Source organism: Papio anubis, chromosome 8 (genome assembly GCF_008728515.1).
Source record: "Papio anubis isolate 15944 chromosome 8, Panubis1.0, whole genome shotgun sequence".
NCBI lineage: Eukaryota > Metazoa > Chordata > Mammalia > Primates > Cercopithecidae > Papio > Papio anubis.
In genome coordinates, this window is record NC_044983.1 from 87,303,188 (window position 1) to 87,320,260 (window position 17,073).

A 17,073-nucleotide genomic window follows, 5' to 3' on the forward strand; every position below is an offset into this window, starting at 1 on the left:
TTAACACCCAGCTCTCTCAGCTACTCTGAGTAATCTTTCCTCATTGTTCCTGGAGAGTTGAAAACACTCTATTTCAGTCTCTAATGTACTTCTATTGTTGTGCTTTATCATACTTCTTTATTCATTTATTTTCTCAACTACTATGCTTTGAGTTCCTTGAGGTAAGAATTTTCATCTTTTTTCAAATTTGCATTTTGATATCTTGGATAATTCCTGGGCTATTGTAGGTGTTAATAAAAATAGGTTGAAACAACTGGATAAATGAAAACATTACACACAACAAACATTCATATATATACATGTACAAAAATATGTTATGTATGTGTTCATGTGTTTTCTTGTGGCATAGAGAAACCTCCTCTTTCAAAAGTATTCAGGAGAAAAACAAGAGAAAGTTATTAGAAGATTGAAAAAAATAAGTTTGGTAAAGTATATGTTGAGGTGATTGACCACAGGAATGTGCCCATTTTAGAGAACAATTTGATAAACTTAGTGTATTATTGTTAGCCACAAACAGAAATTTCTTCAGACTAATTGAACTGTAGAAATAGTCTGAATACCGCCTGAGAAAGACAAGAGGGCATTAAGACCTTCTCAAAGACAGTGGAAGACAATTTAAGACCCAATGACATTCTATAGAACAGAACCACTCCTGGTGACTAGGATGATGTATGTGTACTATCAGCAGGTTTGGAATGATTTTCACAATTTTCTGTAAAGACACACAGCAAAAGAGGTCTCCTTCAACTGGAACCATATCATGTTTAATGGAAGAGGTGCATTCTGGGACAGTCTTTCCAGAATAGTACTTGACTTCAGGGAGTTCATCCTCACTTGAAGAAAATGAAGCAGGGAAAGGCCTGCAGAACTTACTTGCTCTTTTCTAGCTCTGGTTTTTCTGACTCTCTATTTCCAACAAATAAAGATTTTTAAGGCTTACTTTAAAAACTCATGAGCATTTGTAGTCATTGAATATCTTAAACAATATCATGATGAGTTAAGTGAAAATTAGAGCCACATGCCTGAAATTTCCCTGAAAAGACACACATATCCTTTAAAATGAAGGAGGAAAGTGCCAGGAAAAAAATATGTTTTTAATTTGTTTGAGTTGAAAACATTAGAAACATATTTTTAGATGTTTGCCAAGGGTTTTCCAAAAACCACTGGATTTCTCATAAACCCTAAAAGATGTCTTTCTTTTTAGGAATGGCAGGGAGCAACTGGTTCATTTACTAACTAAATATCCTATCTTCAATTGCTTTTGACCATTACTCTTTTCACACTTCTAAGTTTCTTATTTGGGATCAAAAATAAAATATCCATAGGCTTGTCTTTGGGGTAAGAAGGAAAAACATTTTACTTATCTATCCTTTCATTTCTAAGAAAATAAGAGTTAATGATCCTAAAGGATTTGACTTGGGTGTTGGAACTACTGTAGAGAAAGTGGGTGACCATCTTTATAATGAATTAAGAGTTAGTGACAGACTCCATTGCTGCCTGATGTCAGAGTTCTCCAAAAGGATCACAGTTAAGTTTTCCATGTCTGCCTATATAATTTAAAATTATTGTGAGGAGAACCCCTAATGTCCTGAGTAACAAATAAAAAAGAATTTTCTCTAGAAAAATTGCTTATATAACTTAAAGGGCCATTATCTTCTCCATTCATTATTGTAGTAGTTTAACTTTTCAAACATAGTGCTTCATCTGTTGGCCAAGAGGAACTTGATAGTCTTTAAGTTGCAAATCGTATGCTCCTACCTTGACAGAGAATGTGGGAGTCTAGGTATGAAACTTTTTAAGGTGTGTGTGTATGAGTGAAAGAAGGAGGGATGGAGAGGGAAGAAAGGGAGTACAAGAGTGTAAGTGTGTGTGTGCATGTATGTATGGCTGGAATGAGAGAGAAATTACTTAGATAACCTAGGGATAACTCTTACATTTGATCTCAGAGGCAGCAATGATATCATGAAAAAAGTCCTGTGTTTAATCCAGGAGTGTCAGAAGTCAAATCTCATTTCCATCTCTAATTATGAAGTCTTGGAAATATGCTGAATATGTCTACAATCACAATTTCTTCTCTACCCACATTGTCCTCAAAGGGAAGCTGCTCCTAACCAAAGTGGCCAAGTGACAATATTTAGACTTCGCAAATCCCTCTGCCTGAATACAGCTGCTTGGGCCAAAAGTGAACACCCAATCCAAGGGCAACCAATCACTAGGAAACCTAGTGACTTGTGAGCCTGGATCAAAGAAATAAGATGAGCTGATCAGGTTCTTTCTCTCTGTCTTCAAAATCTGCCAGTTGTGTTGAGAATCTTTGGTAAAGATCAAGACATAGAGCTGGAACAGAAAATAGTGTGATGACCTAAAAGTACATAAAAGTAGCTAGTAGCAGAATAGAAAGAAAGAAAGAAAGGGTTACTGTATCATGTTAGTGACAAAGCACTAGGGGGTGATCTATGCCTTTGACATCTCTAGATGTCCAGAAGGATGCCTTGGCCCCACCCCCATGACCTCAGGGCATTTTAAGTATTAAGTTCTTTTTTTTTTTTTTTTTCACTCCACATAGATCCCAACAGTAACTCCCTTTAGTTGAGCTTTCTTGTGTATGGTGGAGGTGTCTCTTTATCACCCTAACTCAGGTGCCTAAATGCATCTTTTTATGACTGTATACCTTTTAATAGAAACTCCTTTAGGTAACAAAAATCTGGTTAAGATTTTCATAACATCTCTTATAAACAATCAGATAGGGTTCCCTCTTCTACATAACTTTTTGTTGAGGGAAGGGTTTCTTCTAGTTATAACATCAAACCAGGCCAACCAAAATAAGCACATCTTGGATGGTGTCCTTACATTTTAAACCAGGTTTAGATATTCAGCTAGTGGTCACACATTTTGTTTCTTCCCATAGATGTCACCTCTCCTATTTTTCTCTTTGGGATCTCTTGTGGCCTTATCTTCCTCTGAGGTCACTGTCAAAGAATCTCTGACTTTCGTTTTACATTCATAAGCCCTCTTCAACCAACCCCTGAGTACTCTACCTTTCCGTGCCTGTCTCACTCCTACTCGTTCTATGTACTGAGTCCTTTCTAAGAAAACTAACAAGGAGAAAAGATGGTCACAAGAACTAAGCATACATTCAGAATTTACATAGAAGTACCTTTACAGTTGTTGCATAAGAGGAAACACAGCTACCCTTATTTAAAAATTAGATTTTGATATATAAGATTATTAGTCTTATGCCTCTTTGTGCTAGGCATAGAGTTCATGTCCTAATTCTAGGGGTGAAGATCAGAGAAAACCATGTAATTGTTTTAATACAAGAACTGTAACAACAGCAACAACAACAATCACTGCTTATTATCTCCAAATACGAATATGCATAAGTCACTTTATATTTCATTTAGTTTTTACAACAACCTTATTAGGAAGGTTCCCATACTAATTCTAAAATGAGGATATGACAACCCTAGACTACTAAACACAGCCTAGTTCCAAATGCCTTGCTTTTTTGCCCTACTCATAATTGATTTCTTTTGCCTCACTTCCTCTTTAAAAACAACCAAACCTACTTCTTCAGGCCTTGCTGACACCAGCTGATGGTAGCAAAGGCCACTGTAAACACAGTTTGTTGAAGGCCCCCGACCCTATTCTTAGGGTCCACATTCAGGAATGAATTTCCCTTTCCCTTGTGCCTCTGGTATTCTAACAAAGCCTGGCTATTTATCTTTTATTTATTTATTTTGTATTATACTTTAAGTTCTGGAATACATGTGTAGAACGTGCAGGTTTGTTACATAGGTATACACGTGCCATGGTGGTTTGCTGCACCCATCAACCCGTCATCTACATTGTAACCACCCCCGAGCTAAGCTCCAAACCACCTAGCCTGTAACAAGTAATGATAACTGCTTGCTTAATCAGAGACCGACTCCAAAGACACCTACCAACCCCACATATAATACAAAAGAGACAGCTGGACTGACTGCAATCAGTTATCCGTGTGGTTTCTGATTTGGAGTCTTTGATTGGCATAAGGAAAAACTCTCACATTGTATAGCACTGTGCAGTTTTTAACAATGGTCTCATCTTCATTGTATGTTGTAATCACCTTTAAATCTTTAAATCAACTTTAAATCACCTTTGGATCTTTAAAAAGTATTGTTGCCTAGCCCCACTCTCAGAATTGTGATTTAATTATGACCTGAGTATTATAATTTTTAAGAGCTTCCCAAATGATGCTAATGCATAGCATTTGGGAACCAGTGGTTTATATTGTCTCCTGTCCAAAGACTAAGATATGTGAATGCAAGCATTCAAGTTACTATTCTATGCTATATTAGAATTAGCCAAACAAAATGCAACAGCTCAGTAGTCAGTCTGCACTTCCTAGATTTACAAACCTCAGTAAAGTTAATCATCTGCAAAATGGGAATAATAATGGCATATATCTTTTGGAACTCTTTGAGACTTTATATAACATCTGATATAAGAACACTTTGAACAGTAAAATTTTTATAAATAGCTATTATTATAATTATTATGATCATGTAACTCAACTACATCATGAACCATATTATGTCACAATTACTTATTTACAATGCACTTTCTCATTAGGTTTAGAAAAGTCAGGTAGATAAGACCATGGCTTTTACCTTCCTGGTATCTAGCATAGGATTTGGTCCATTGAAGACAACCAATTGGAATTTGTTGAGTGGATAAGTGGACAGATTAACCTACAGAAGTAGCATAGTGGGTACAAAGAACAGTGGAAAGGAAAATCAAAGACTAGAGTAAGAATCATGTCTCTGTTATTTTATTAGCTTTGTGGGTATGGGAAAGTCCCTAGCTATTTGAGAACTTGAATTCTCAATCTGTAGCCATTAGCTAATGATTTTGATTACTTAACATGTGTTCTGCTCTGTTAGGCACTGGGGATATGAAGATGAATAAGACACAGGCCCCCATTCCTTCTTCATTTCCTGGGCTGATAAGAATTGGATCAATAGTTATTAAATCATAACAATTATAGTAAGACTTTAGCATCTTATTTCAAGAGCTTCTATTGTCATACTTTATTTTCCATCTATTTTCCCTTAAATATTATAAGGTGCTAGACATAGCACAATTAGAGTTCAGCAAGATATAAATAACTGTTAGACTGAACTTGTAAATAAATAGTAGTTTTTGAGGGCATCTATCGCATTCATTTCATTTGAAAAATATAGTTTTTAATAACATTTTGTAAAGAATAAGACAATAAAACCTTCACAATGCTTTCACATGGGGGGTTTCATTGAGTTTACAGAGTCTGTATATTCAAAAAGAAGATTTGTGAATGTCTGAATCTTTATTCCCAAAACACTTTTCTTCTAAAATGAATAACCATTTGATATGACTCACCCAAATAATTGTTTAAATTGCTGAAGTCACGCAAAGGAAAAAAATAGAATCACTCATGTCTTAACTTTATCACATAAATCCTGGAAATATTTTAAAATCTTTTTCTATAATGCTGTTTGTTTTTCATCACAGGGTTAGGATATATTCATATGGAATTTTCCTTGTTTGTCTGATATATTTTCAACAAGGTATTTCAGGAAAAAAAAACATACACACATACACAGACAAATTCAAGTTCAAACCTAGCCTCTACTGGCTTTATTATCTTGGAAAAAGTTACACATTTGTTCAAGGGAGATATTAGAACTTACCTAATTGGACAATGTGACCATTTAATTAATCATTTAATTAATTATATGTCACAAAATTTATGAGTTATTTATTTATATAATCAAATCATTTAATTATTTGTGATGTGAAAACATTGGAAGCAACATAGATACTCCATAAATGTAGATATCATCTTCAAGAACAAGCTCCTTAAGCACAATTTTCACTATGTCAACTGCTGATTTTTAAAAAATGGCATAGCTCATCCATTACCTATGTAATGAATTCCATACCCATCAGGGGGTGGACATTCCCACATCTGGTCTCAAATCATGGGACTTTCCAATGATAACCCCATAGCCTTCTCATCTTCAGACATCCGCCCTTTGCTCCAAGCATGCCACATAGCTCCTGTGCTATCTCCCAAATGTAGCCTCCCTTTCCCCTACCTAAGCTACTCCTGTTTTCCTCAGCTCCTGCAGCACTTTTTACTTCTCATATAACACTAAAAATATTCTACCTAATAACAAAAGAAAAATTGTTTAAAAATATCTGTCTTCCTAACAATGTTATAGGGGTTTTTTTTTGAAGGCAAAGATGGTGTCTTCTATATCTTTGTATTCTTCCCAGCTCTTAGCAGTCAGCCTCTGTCATAATGAATATGTACTAGGAGCTTGCTGAATTGAAATTACTTATTTGACATTAAGTAGGCAGAGTAATATATCAACTGTGTTTTTTTCATTTTTCAACTGATTTTGATGAGAGATGTTAAACATGGGTTCCAAAGCAATTATAGTCAAAGTTAACAGAACTCAAGAAGTTTGCATGCTGGCAAACAGTAGAGATAATATAGCCAGGTATTAAGAGAAAACAAAAGGACCTGAAGGAAGTTGCACAAAATGAATTCATTGAGCTGCTCCTTTTTCCAAGGAAGCATGCAGATGTCAGGGATAAGATGGCATAGGCTAGCAACAGGGTGCAAGAATTTTGGAGCCATATCATCCAGCTCTGAATTCTGGCTCAATGAATTACTGCCTTAGGCCCTTGAAAAAGCAACTGGACCTCTCTATGCAACATCTACAAGTTAAAAGATGGGTCTTGTGTGAGGAGTGAGTGAGTTGATATGTGAAGTATGTGGGGCAGTGCCAGGCATATTGTAAGTGCTATGTAAATGTTTATAAACAAATAAGGGACATGTGTCTCAGAGAAACTCCCCAGGAAAAGGGAAAGTCAAAACACAGACAAAGAGGTGATAATTGATGAAGCAAAGATCTAGAAGAATGTTTTTTATAGTGGAATTCCCAAACAATCTATATCAGAATGTTCTTTGGGCTTAGTAAATGCAAATTTCTGGACCCTGTATCAAAATTCCCTTATAAAGGGAATGGGTGAATCCAGAACGTTGCATTTTAGTAACATCCCCCAGGTGGTTCTGGTGTTATTTAGAAACTACTTGTCTAGGCCTCTGCTGCTCAAAGTGTGGCTTCAGGACCTGCAGCACCAGCAGCACCTGGAAGCTTGTTAAGAATACACAGCCTCGGGCTCTACTTTAGACCTACTGAATCAGAATCTGCATTTTCACAAACCTCAGGTAGTTCATAAGTACACAAAAATTTGAGAAGCATCCTCTATTCTAGAAGATAGATAATTTGGGAAATAGAATCTGCCCATTAGAATGGGATTTAAGATACATGAGAAAGGGGGTTTTTTTTGTTTTTTTTTTTAGTAGAGAGAAGTAGATGATAGAAGTGTACATGTATAGTCACTAATTGATACAACAAACATATTAAGTGTCTCATACATTCCAGAAACAACTCTGATGCTGAAGAACAAGACAGACATGTTCTCTACTACCCTCTGGGGTGTATCAACTAAGGCAATGATGTGACAGATAAACCCTGAAATCGCAGAGACTTCATCACATGGGAGTTTACTTCTCAATAAAAATGAATGTGGAGATTCCTAGTTGGCAGGTGGAGTTCTCTAGAGTCATTCAGAAACCCAGGGCCCTTCTGTGACTCTGCCCTCCCTGGGTACCATATCTTCTGCATAAAGGCTGGTTGGTAGAAAAAAAAAGTTCAGAGGATCTCATGAGAAGTGCTCACAGGCCCTGCCTGGAGGAGTGTGCATCCCTTCTGCTGACATGCCATTGACCACAGCTCAGACACGTGAGCACCCTAGCCTAGAGGCTGGGAAATTCAATCTAACTCTGTGGCCTGCAGGGGGAGGAAGTGGAGATTTGGTGAACACATGGCAGCCTCTCTCATGTTGAGTTTACCAGCTATAGGCTAAGGATAGAGAGTACAAATGAGAGAAATAAAAGGCCAGAAAGGATAAAGTTAGTACTGGGAGCCAGGTGAGAAACCTCTGTCAGAATAAATACTTAGTGCATGGGGCATGATCAAACAGACTCCTTTTAAAGAAATAGTAATATTTTCACACACCAAAAAGGAGTTTATGTGTTGATTTATCTAATCTTTGCAACAACTCTATAAGGTAAGCACAATTACTTCTTTCACTGCACACATGGGGAAAATGGGACACTAAATAACTTGCTCAAGTTTGTGAGTAGCAGAGTCAGCATTCAAACTCAGGAGCCCATGTCCTCAGGAGCACTAGGCGACACTGCCTCATCCTGCTGGCCTCACACTGGCTGGGCTGAGAGAGCCTGAGAAGCCATGTGGAATCTCACCAGTGCAGCAGACAGCATTATTTTTACACAGACAGAACTTAAAGTATTGAATTTAAACAAATAATTGGGGAGTGACAAGATATTACTTTTAAAAAACTATGTATTTGTTTTGGTTAGTACATATAGCTCCATTCATGTGATATCTTTGGGTTGCAAGTAACAAAAACCAATTCTGATTAATTTAACAGATGATAGAGTTTTTGGAATGATACCAGATAGCTCATGGAATAACAGGAAAGCTGTAGATAATAGAACCTGCTTCTTAGTGCTACAGTGAATCTACATTATATAATATGCTATATATATATATATATATATGTCTTAGCCTAGTTTCTTCTGAAAACAGAGCCTGAGATAAAGGCTTATGAACAGGTGGGAGATTTGGGAAGTGATCTCCGGGAAAGAGGAAAATAGGAAAAGCCAATACTATAATAAGTTATGAAATTAGCCACCACTATGAACAACTTCTGAAGAATCTATAAAAATGCTCTCGAAAGTGTCTCCTCAAGAGATACAAGGAAAGCACATTATCTTCTATCTTCATTTGGTCAAGAGTAGCCCCATAGGCATAGACTTCCCCTTCACTTCATAGTTATGGAAACATCCCACATCAGAGAAGACCCAGGTCAAGAAGCAAGTGGTACAATCCCGCAGGCCTGAAGCTGTTATCAGGCTGCACCGGGTAAGGAAGGTGGAAGCCACAACTGTTAGTGTGACAGTGGCCAAAGGAAAAAAGAGAGGATACAGAGAAGCACTAGGAATGGCTGGTACTGTATACAATCTGCTTACATATTATCGCTGGACACGCAGCAAGTACTGAGTGAGTAACTGCCAAGCAACAAGACTGGTTCTCAGTATATAGAAGGAAGAAAAGACGACTCCCTGGGTGATTGCACTGTGGTCAGGAAGAAGAGACAGACATTTTCTGTGACCCTGAAGAGCCAGCTAAGTGGTCTGGTTCTTGGAGATAAACTGTGATTCATTATTACTAAATGTCTTCTTTTTCTAACAGCACTTCAATTTACATGAATGTTAATTACTAGAAATGTAGCCCTACAATGATGTAATCAAATAGACAGTTCTCTGTCCTGAGTGAATAAAATGAATTGTTCTTTCAAAATCTCTTATGCTCAATCTCTACATTTTCCCCTTATTTGGAAGAATCATATGGAAAAGTGGAAATTATAACACAAATCCATACATGTACCTAATGCATACCGTTTCTTTATTTGAAGGGAGCTGGATTAAGGGACTATAACAAGAAAGACTAAAATGGGCAGGAAAATCTCTTTTAAAAGTTCGCTGATCAGAGATAATCATCCTGCAACTATGTATTTCAGAGTAGCAGGATACCATGAACTAAATTCATGATAAACATATGTTCTCTTTGTTAAATCATAGTTGAATGCATCTGGAAATCAAAACTTAGAAGAGAGGAAGACACAATTTTCTCTTAACAGAGACTGTTACAAAGTGTCTTCAAATGGGGTAGAGGAGAAAACGTGGAAGTTATAAGATTTTGATTAATTTTAGTGGTCTTTCCTCTGGACACTTTGAAACCAGTCACATCACAGAGCTGTTCAGCTGTTTTTACTCCTCCCAACTTAGTATATTTTACTACAAGAAATGGGATTTCTGGTCCTGGGAGTTCAGATTTTTAGGGAATTTGTTTTGTAATCAAAGAGAAAACTGTAAAATAACTGTTCCCTTGCTTACTATGGATTTATTTTGCCATGAAAATTCTGAACAGTTATGAAATGCAAATGGTTTTGATAAATTTGAATTAGGATACTTGAATTTGGCAAATTACAGAAAATACCTGTTTTCTGTAGAGTCAATTGGGCAGGAAACAGATGTCTGTTTCAACTCTCATTGGACTGCCAAATGGAGGATTGTTTCCATTGATGCTTGCTATATCAACTATAGAAACGTAAAGGGTATAGCAATTTCAAACTATCTTTCTCAAAGATTAAAATGGCTGCACTAGATAATTAAATTATATTCTTGAATGGCGAAGATAACCTCCTCACAAAAGACCAAGCACATCTGCCATGTTTATTTGGAAGAAAATAAGGAGGTACTGCAAATGGTAAAGTTGTCTGTTGGTCTGTAAGCTTTCTTCAGTTGGATCATTTATACATTTGTTTTATCTAATTTCAGCATTGTACCCCAGCATTTGATCCCACATGAAACGTGAATAAAGTAATAGTTCTAGAAGATGACTATGTTAATATAAACCACTATAGAAAGATAGGGAGTGACCATTTACCACATTTTTATTTTGTGCCTGAAAGAGAAACAGAAATGATAAGTCTTAGCCTCAGAAAGATCAGAAGTACTAGACAGCTATAAATGGCTATTCCTAATTCCCTAAACTAACATGGGTGGCAACCTCTGGCAACATGCTGTGCACAGCCTGCTTGGCCTCCACAGTAGTCTTTTAATATGAGATGAGTTCGGGGAGGCAGGAGGAACCTGATCAAGGAGGAAAAGAGCATCCAACAGCCAAGCCTCATAGGCTTTGCAGGGTTTGTGAGATTTTTTTTTTCTAATTGCTGTAGAAAGCCAGTAGGGCTTAAAGTAGAGAAGCAATATAACTTATCTTTAAAAGACTGTTAATTTTGTGGAGATTGGATTTTAGGGAGCAAAGATTAAAGTCAGGGAGAGAAGTTAGAGGCTATTGTAGTAGCCAGAGTGTGAGCCTGATGGCAAACTACATTGTGATCTGTGCCACCTTGCTTAACATTTTGCTTAAATTTCTTTTGCCTGGAAATCGTGAATCAAGTTAAGAATTAATCTCTGTTGCTTTGCTGTATAAATGGGAAATATATACAGTTGCCAATATTAGAAACACAATGGTTGGGTGGCTTAAAAAAGAGGAGGTTTATTTGCCTTATATTGCAAAAAGTCTAGGCATACCTTATGGTTGCAAGATGGATACTGTACTTCCAGATCTCTTGATTACATTTCAGCTAGAAATAAGGAAGAAGGAAAAAGAGAAGAATTTTCTCCTAGCAAGTATTTGATCTTTCATGTAAAAAGGTCAGAAAAGTATTTCTTCCAAAATATCATTTACTAGAACTGTGTTCATATGGGTAACTCGAAGTATAAGGAAGGCTGGGAGATTCAGTATGCAATTATTTTAAGTATTTTTCACCCAGGCACTTTGCCATCCTGAACCAAACCAGAATACTCTTAGCAGGAGAAAGGGAGAGTGGCTGACAGATAGGGACTAGCAGGGTCTGCACTCTACCAATGGTACTCTACTCTGTGATTCTAGGACATATGCTCACCTAAAACACAGCAACCGGCTATGACAAAAATGATCAATACATTTTCAGACACTATCTTAGACTCCTGATGACACTAAAGATGCACTCATCATTTATAAAATACGTATTTATTTTGAGAACAATTCTTCAAAATAATAACCTACTAATTTTGGAAGGCATCCTCCCCTTATCAGGAAATGAAGTATCTCAGTATCCATTATATAATGTTCTTTTGTCTCATTACTAACCAGATGTGAATATTTTGATTACTGGCTGTTTGTGCTATTACTGTCTTCTATCCTAGTATTCTGTCATCAATATCAATATTACACTAAAGGAAGCTTACACAAAAAGAGGCCAGAGGGGTCAAGTGAAAAAGGAAAGTTTACAAAGACTTAAATGACAAAGAAAATTTGAAGTTAAATCTAATTTAGTTTAAAATTGATTAAAAAATAGTCAATTTCTACATCTATAAAGATGGCTACGATCACTTAACAAAATAAGTGAGCTTTATTTGAGGGACTAGATTAAGTATTACAATGTTTATGCTGTTATTAATGTTTAGTAAGGTATCATCTTTTTATATATAGAAATAAAACCACATATATACATATGTATACACACACACACACACACACACACACACATATTCTCTGTAATGGCCTTATTCACCTTTGGGTCAAGTATTTTCCAAAATTTTCTCCAGCTTTATAATAAAAGTCAATGCAAAAATAGCACTCAATTTGCTGAATTTATTCCATTCATGGTTTCTCTAGATTACCTAAAAGGAATAGAGTTGGTCTAGGTGAACTTTGGGATTCTAGCTCTGGGAGCTCTAAGAGTCTAGTCCTAGGATTCCATGTTTCCAGAAGGTAGGGTATTCCTAGCTTTCATGAAAACAGAAAAGTTAAAGCATGTTTGACCTGAAGTATTGTATTAGTTCATTCTCACACTGTTAATAAAGACATAGCCAAGACTGAGTAATTTACAAAGGAAAGACGTTTAATTGACTCACAGTTCAGCATGGCTTGGGAGGCCTCAGGAAATTGACAATCATGGTGGAAGGGAAAGCAAACATGTCCCTCTTCACATGGTGGCAGCAAGGAGAAGTGCCAAGCAAAAGGGGGAAAAGTCCTTTATAACACCATCTGTTCTTGTGAGAACTTACTCACTATCACAAGAACAGTATGGAGGTAACAGACCCTGTGATTCAATTATCTCCCACTGGGTCCCTCCCATGACACGTGGGAATTATGGAAACTACAATTCAAGATGAGATTTGAGTTGGACAGAGCCAAATCATACCAAGAATGTACATGTTTAACTTGGATGGAAGTAGGGAAGAAGAGGAGAAGTTGACTTTCAGACTCTTAATGAGGACATCACTATAGTTGCTAGTCTCCGAAGATGGACCATGCCTCCTGGTATGCAAATCCCATGCATAGTCCCCGCTGCTTGAGGTCAGTCTGATCCTGTGACTCACCTGTGACTCACCAACAGAATGCAGTGGAAGTAATGTTGCATGACTTCTGAGGCTAGTTTATGGAGAACCTTGCAGCTTTTACTGGGGTTCCTTTGGAACACTTATTTTGAGAGAAGACACTTGCCATGTAAGAAGACAACTCTAAGACTTCCATGCTATCAAACAGCCCAAGTTAGCCACGTAAGAAGCCACATGGAAAGAGAGAAAGACATAGCCTGAGTTGTTCCAACAATCCAAGCCCAGGTACCAGATGTGTGAGTGAAGAAGCTTTTTGGATGTCCAGCCCAGTCAAGCCACTAGATAACTCCAGCCCTGGTCACCATCTGACTGAAAATACCTGGGGGGTGCCAAGTGAGTGGTGATGATCAGAACCTAGACAAACCACAGAATCATGAGAAATAATAATAAAATATTGCTGTAAACTAGTAAGTCTTAGGTGGTTTGTTATGCAGCAATAGGTCATCAGAACTATCATCTGGCATGAAAAATTTAGAGGACTTTTGACATAATTAAAAGTCAAAAACTCTAGGCTGTGCTGTTGACTAACTTAGTTTCCTTATCTGTAAATTGAGATCCATTTCGTCTTTCAGCATGTTTGTTGAGTGCCTATAGGACGCCGGGACAGTGCTTTGAAAAAACCAGAGAGGCCAAACCTTCATGACTTATAGACTAGAGGAAGAGACAAACAATAAATAAGAAAATAGTGAAAGAAAACACTGCTCATGGTGATAAGCATCATAAAGGAAAAGTGTATGGGCTGGAAAATAACATGATTGAAAGAGAAAGCAACCTACTTTAGATAAATAGATTGGGAAGATGTCTTTAAGAAAGTGGGAATCAGGCTGAGATCATAAGAAATGAGAAGAAATCAGATATGGAGAAATTAAGGGATAAGGGTTCCAGGTGGTAAAAGTGATCTGCACTTCACTAAGTTGTTATGACAATTAAAAAAGAAATGTAGACAAGCAGTAAAGATGTGTAATACATAAATAATATTTTCTCCTCTGTAGTATTTCCAGTTCATTTCCTTAGTGAAGTGATTTAGTTTCCTTTAATTCTCCACAAGCTATGTGCTGACGATTCCCCAATTTGTACCTTGGTATGGTATGAATGTTTGCATCCACCCAAAATGCGTATGTTGAAACTTAATCACCAATGTTGATGGCAACAGCAGGCCATCCAGAGTGGCTGCTGCCATCACACCAGCTGCAGCGGGAGGCGCAAGCAGTGGTGGCAGGAGCTGCTGTAGGACCAGCAGTGGTGGCAGTGGGATGCGCCACCCCCACCCTTGTGCAGCTGGGCAGGAGCTTCCCCTAGGCCCGGAGCCTCCACTGCCCTGGACCCTGGTCCCGCATCACTACACTGGCCCACTACTGCTGCAGGGAGGGCCTGGGGAGGAGGCAGACAGTCACTGGAGTCTGCCCCTGGGAGCTCCCTGGAGCTCACCACCCTGGGGGCAACCGCAATGTAGCCAGGCCAAGTTACCTGCCAGTGGGAGAGCAGCATGGTTGGGCATGATGGGGTGGGCCAAGAGGGGTCCCAAGGTGGAGCTGGGCCTGGGGTGGTGCCAGGCTTGAATACAGAGCAGGAAATGGGAGCAGTGCCTGCTTCAGGGACCAGACTAGCAGCATAGCCACCACACTCATGCCATCAAGGGTGTTAGGTTCCGGCGCCTGAGGAGGAGGCTCATTGTGGAGCTGCCTGGGGCCATGTCCCCAGGGTCCACCCTACATCAAGGTGACCACCGAGTCTGATGTCCCCAAAGTCCAGGCCCAGGGCCCATGATCTGCTCCTGGAGGCAAACCCCTGGGCAGGGCCACAGGCCAGGCAATGGGGAGGCCCAGGCTGCCCCTGAGTGCCAGGGCGATGGGAAGAACTTGCAGCAATGTCACCCCTCCCTGGATGCTGGCCCAGGCCCAGCAAGGACCTGTAGCTCCTGCCCTGGGCTGCAAGGAGGCTTGGCGGGGACTGCATGCTCCACAGAGCCCTGGGAGCCAGGGATAAGTGCCCCTCCTGGGTTGGTGTGGCAGGAGCTATTCGGACACAGCTGCAACCTCCCTGCTGCATCTCTACACTCTCAGGTGCCCAGGAATGTCTCCCTACCCCACTGCAAGCTCAAAGGTGCCTGCTCTGCTGCCTGGCTTCTCTCTACTCTCAGTGCCTGCTCCAATCTCTGCGCAAGTTTAGAGCCGAGCCTGGGCACTATCACAGTCCAGTTGGGAGTGAACATGCTTGGGGCAGTGCTGACATGCCAGCCTCCTGCCACCTCAGCCCCTTCTGGACTTTGGGCCCCAACCAGCATGGAAGGGTGGTTGGGGGTGGGGGGATGAGGACAGCCTGGCACTGGCCTGCAGGCCCCCCTTGAGATGAACAGTCTGGGCACCATGAATGATGGCAGGAGGCAGAGAGGCTCCTGGGAAGAAGGGGACAGGTCCCTGGTGAAGCCTCACCTGCAAACTGGGGATGCCTGAAGCCTATGAGTCAGAGAACCGGTTCTTACCAGACACAGAATCTATTGGTGCCTTGATCTTGAACTTCCCATAGTATAACTGTGAAAAATAAATTTCTATTGTTATAAGTCACCCAGTCTAAGGTATGTTGTTTTAACAGACCAAACTAAAACATACCTCCACCCTAAACACTGTCCTGAACTCCAGACTCAGGTATTCTGTTGCCTACTAGCATTTCCACTTGGATCTCTAACTGATGACTCAAACTTAACTTGCACCAAACTGGTCTTTTGATCTTTGCTCCAAACCTGTGCCACTCAAACTTTTCTTCATCTCAGTTAAGTCAACTCCATTCTTCTATACTTAGAATCTTCCTGGATACTTCTTTATTTTCATATCCCATATATGACACATCAGTAAAGCTATTTATTCTACCTTTTGACAATATCCAGAATCCAACCATTTTTCACCACTGCAACCACCACTACTCTACTCTAAAGCAACACAATCTTTTGCTTGATTTATTGTAATAGTTCCTGACTTTGCTGCTTCCAGTCTTTCTCCCCTGTAATCTATTGTCAACCCAGTCATAGGAGCAAGCTTGTAGGTTCTAAATCCTCTGTATTAGTTTTCCTAGGGCTGCCATTATAAAGTACCACAAATTGAGTGGTTTAAAACAACTGAAATTAATTGTCTCACAGTTCTAGAGCCTAGAAGTCTGAAATCAAGGTGTCAGCAGGGCCATACTCTCTCTCAAGGTTCCAGGGGAGGATCCTTCCTTGCCTCTTCCCAGATTCCAGTGGCAATCCTGGAATTTCTTGGAATTCCTTGGCTTGCAGCTGCATCACTCCAATCTCTGCTCCCATCTTCACATGGTGTTCCCCTCTCTGTGTGTCTGTGTCCAAATTTCCCTCTTCTTATAAATATAGCAGTCATAGGATTAGGGCCCAACCTAGTCCAGTATGACTTCATCTAAGCTTGATGACATCTTCAAAGACTCCATTTCCAAATAAGGCCACATTCATAGGTACTAGGTGTTAGGACTTGAACATGTCTTTTCAGGAGACACAATTCAACCCTCCATACCCCCCAACGCCTTCCTTACTCAAAGTTACTACAATGACCTCACACGTGTCTCCTCCATGTACTCTATAAATTCATCTCAGACTTCTTACAATCTTGCTGCATCATACTGGGCATGTTCTCTCCTGGGGACCCTTGTACCTGCTCTGCTCCTTCTGACTCATATCCCCTTTTTTGAGACAATTCTTCTGCATTCTTCATCTTCATCCTCTTTCAGATCTTCAGTCTCCTTCTCAGCAAGACCTCCCTGACCACCCTACTGAAAATTCCTCCACCACCTCCTCATCTGACACTCTGCATCCCTGTTCTTGGCAATATTTTTCTCTTAGGTACCACTGTTACCATCCTCATTTCATGGTAAGCTCAAGTATCTTGCTCAAGATCACAGAGCTAGAAAATGAAAAAGCCAACTCCCTGGAAGCT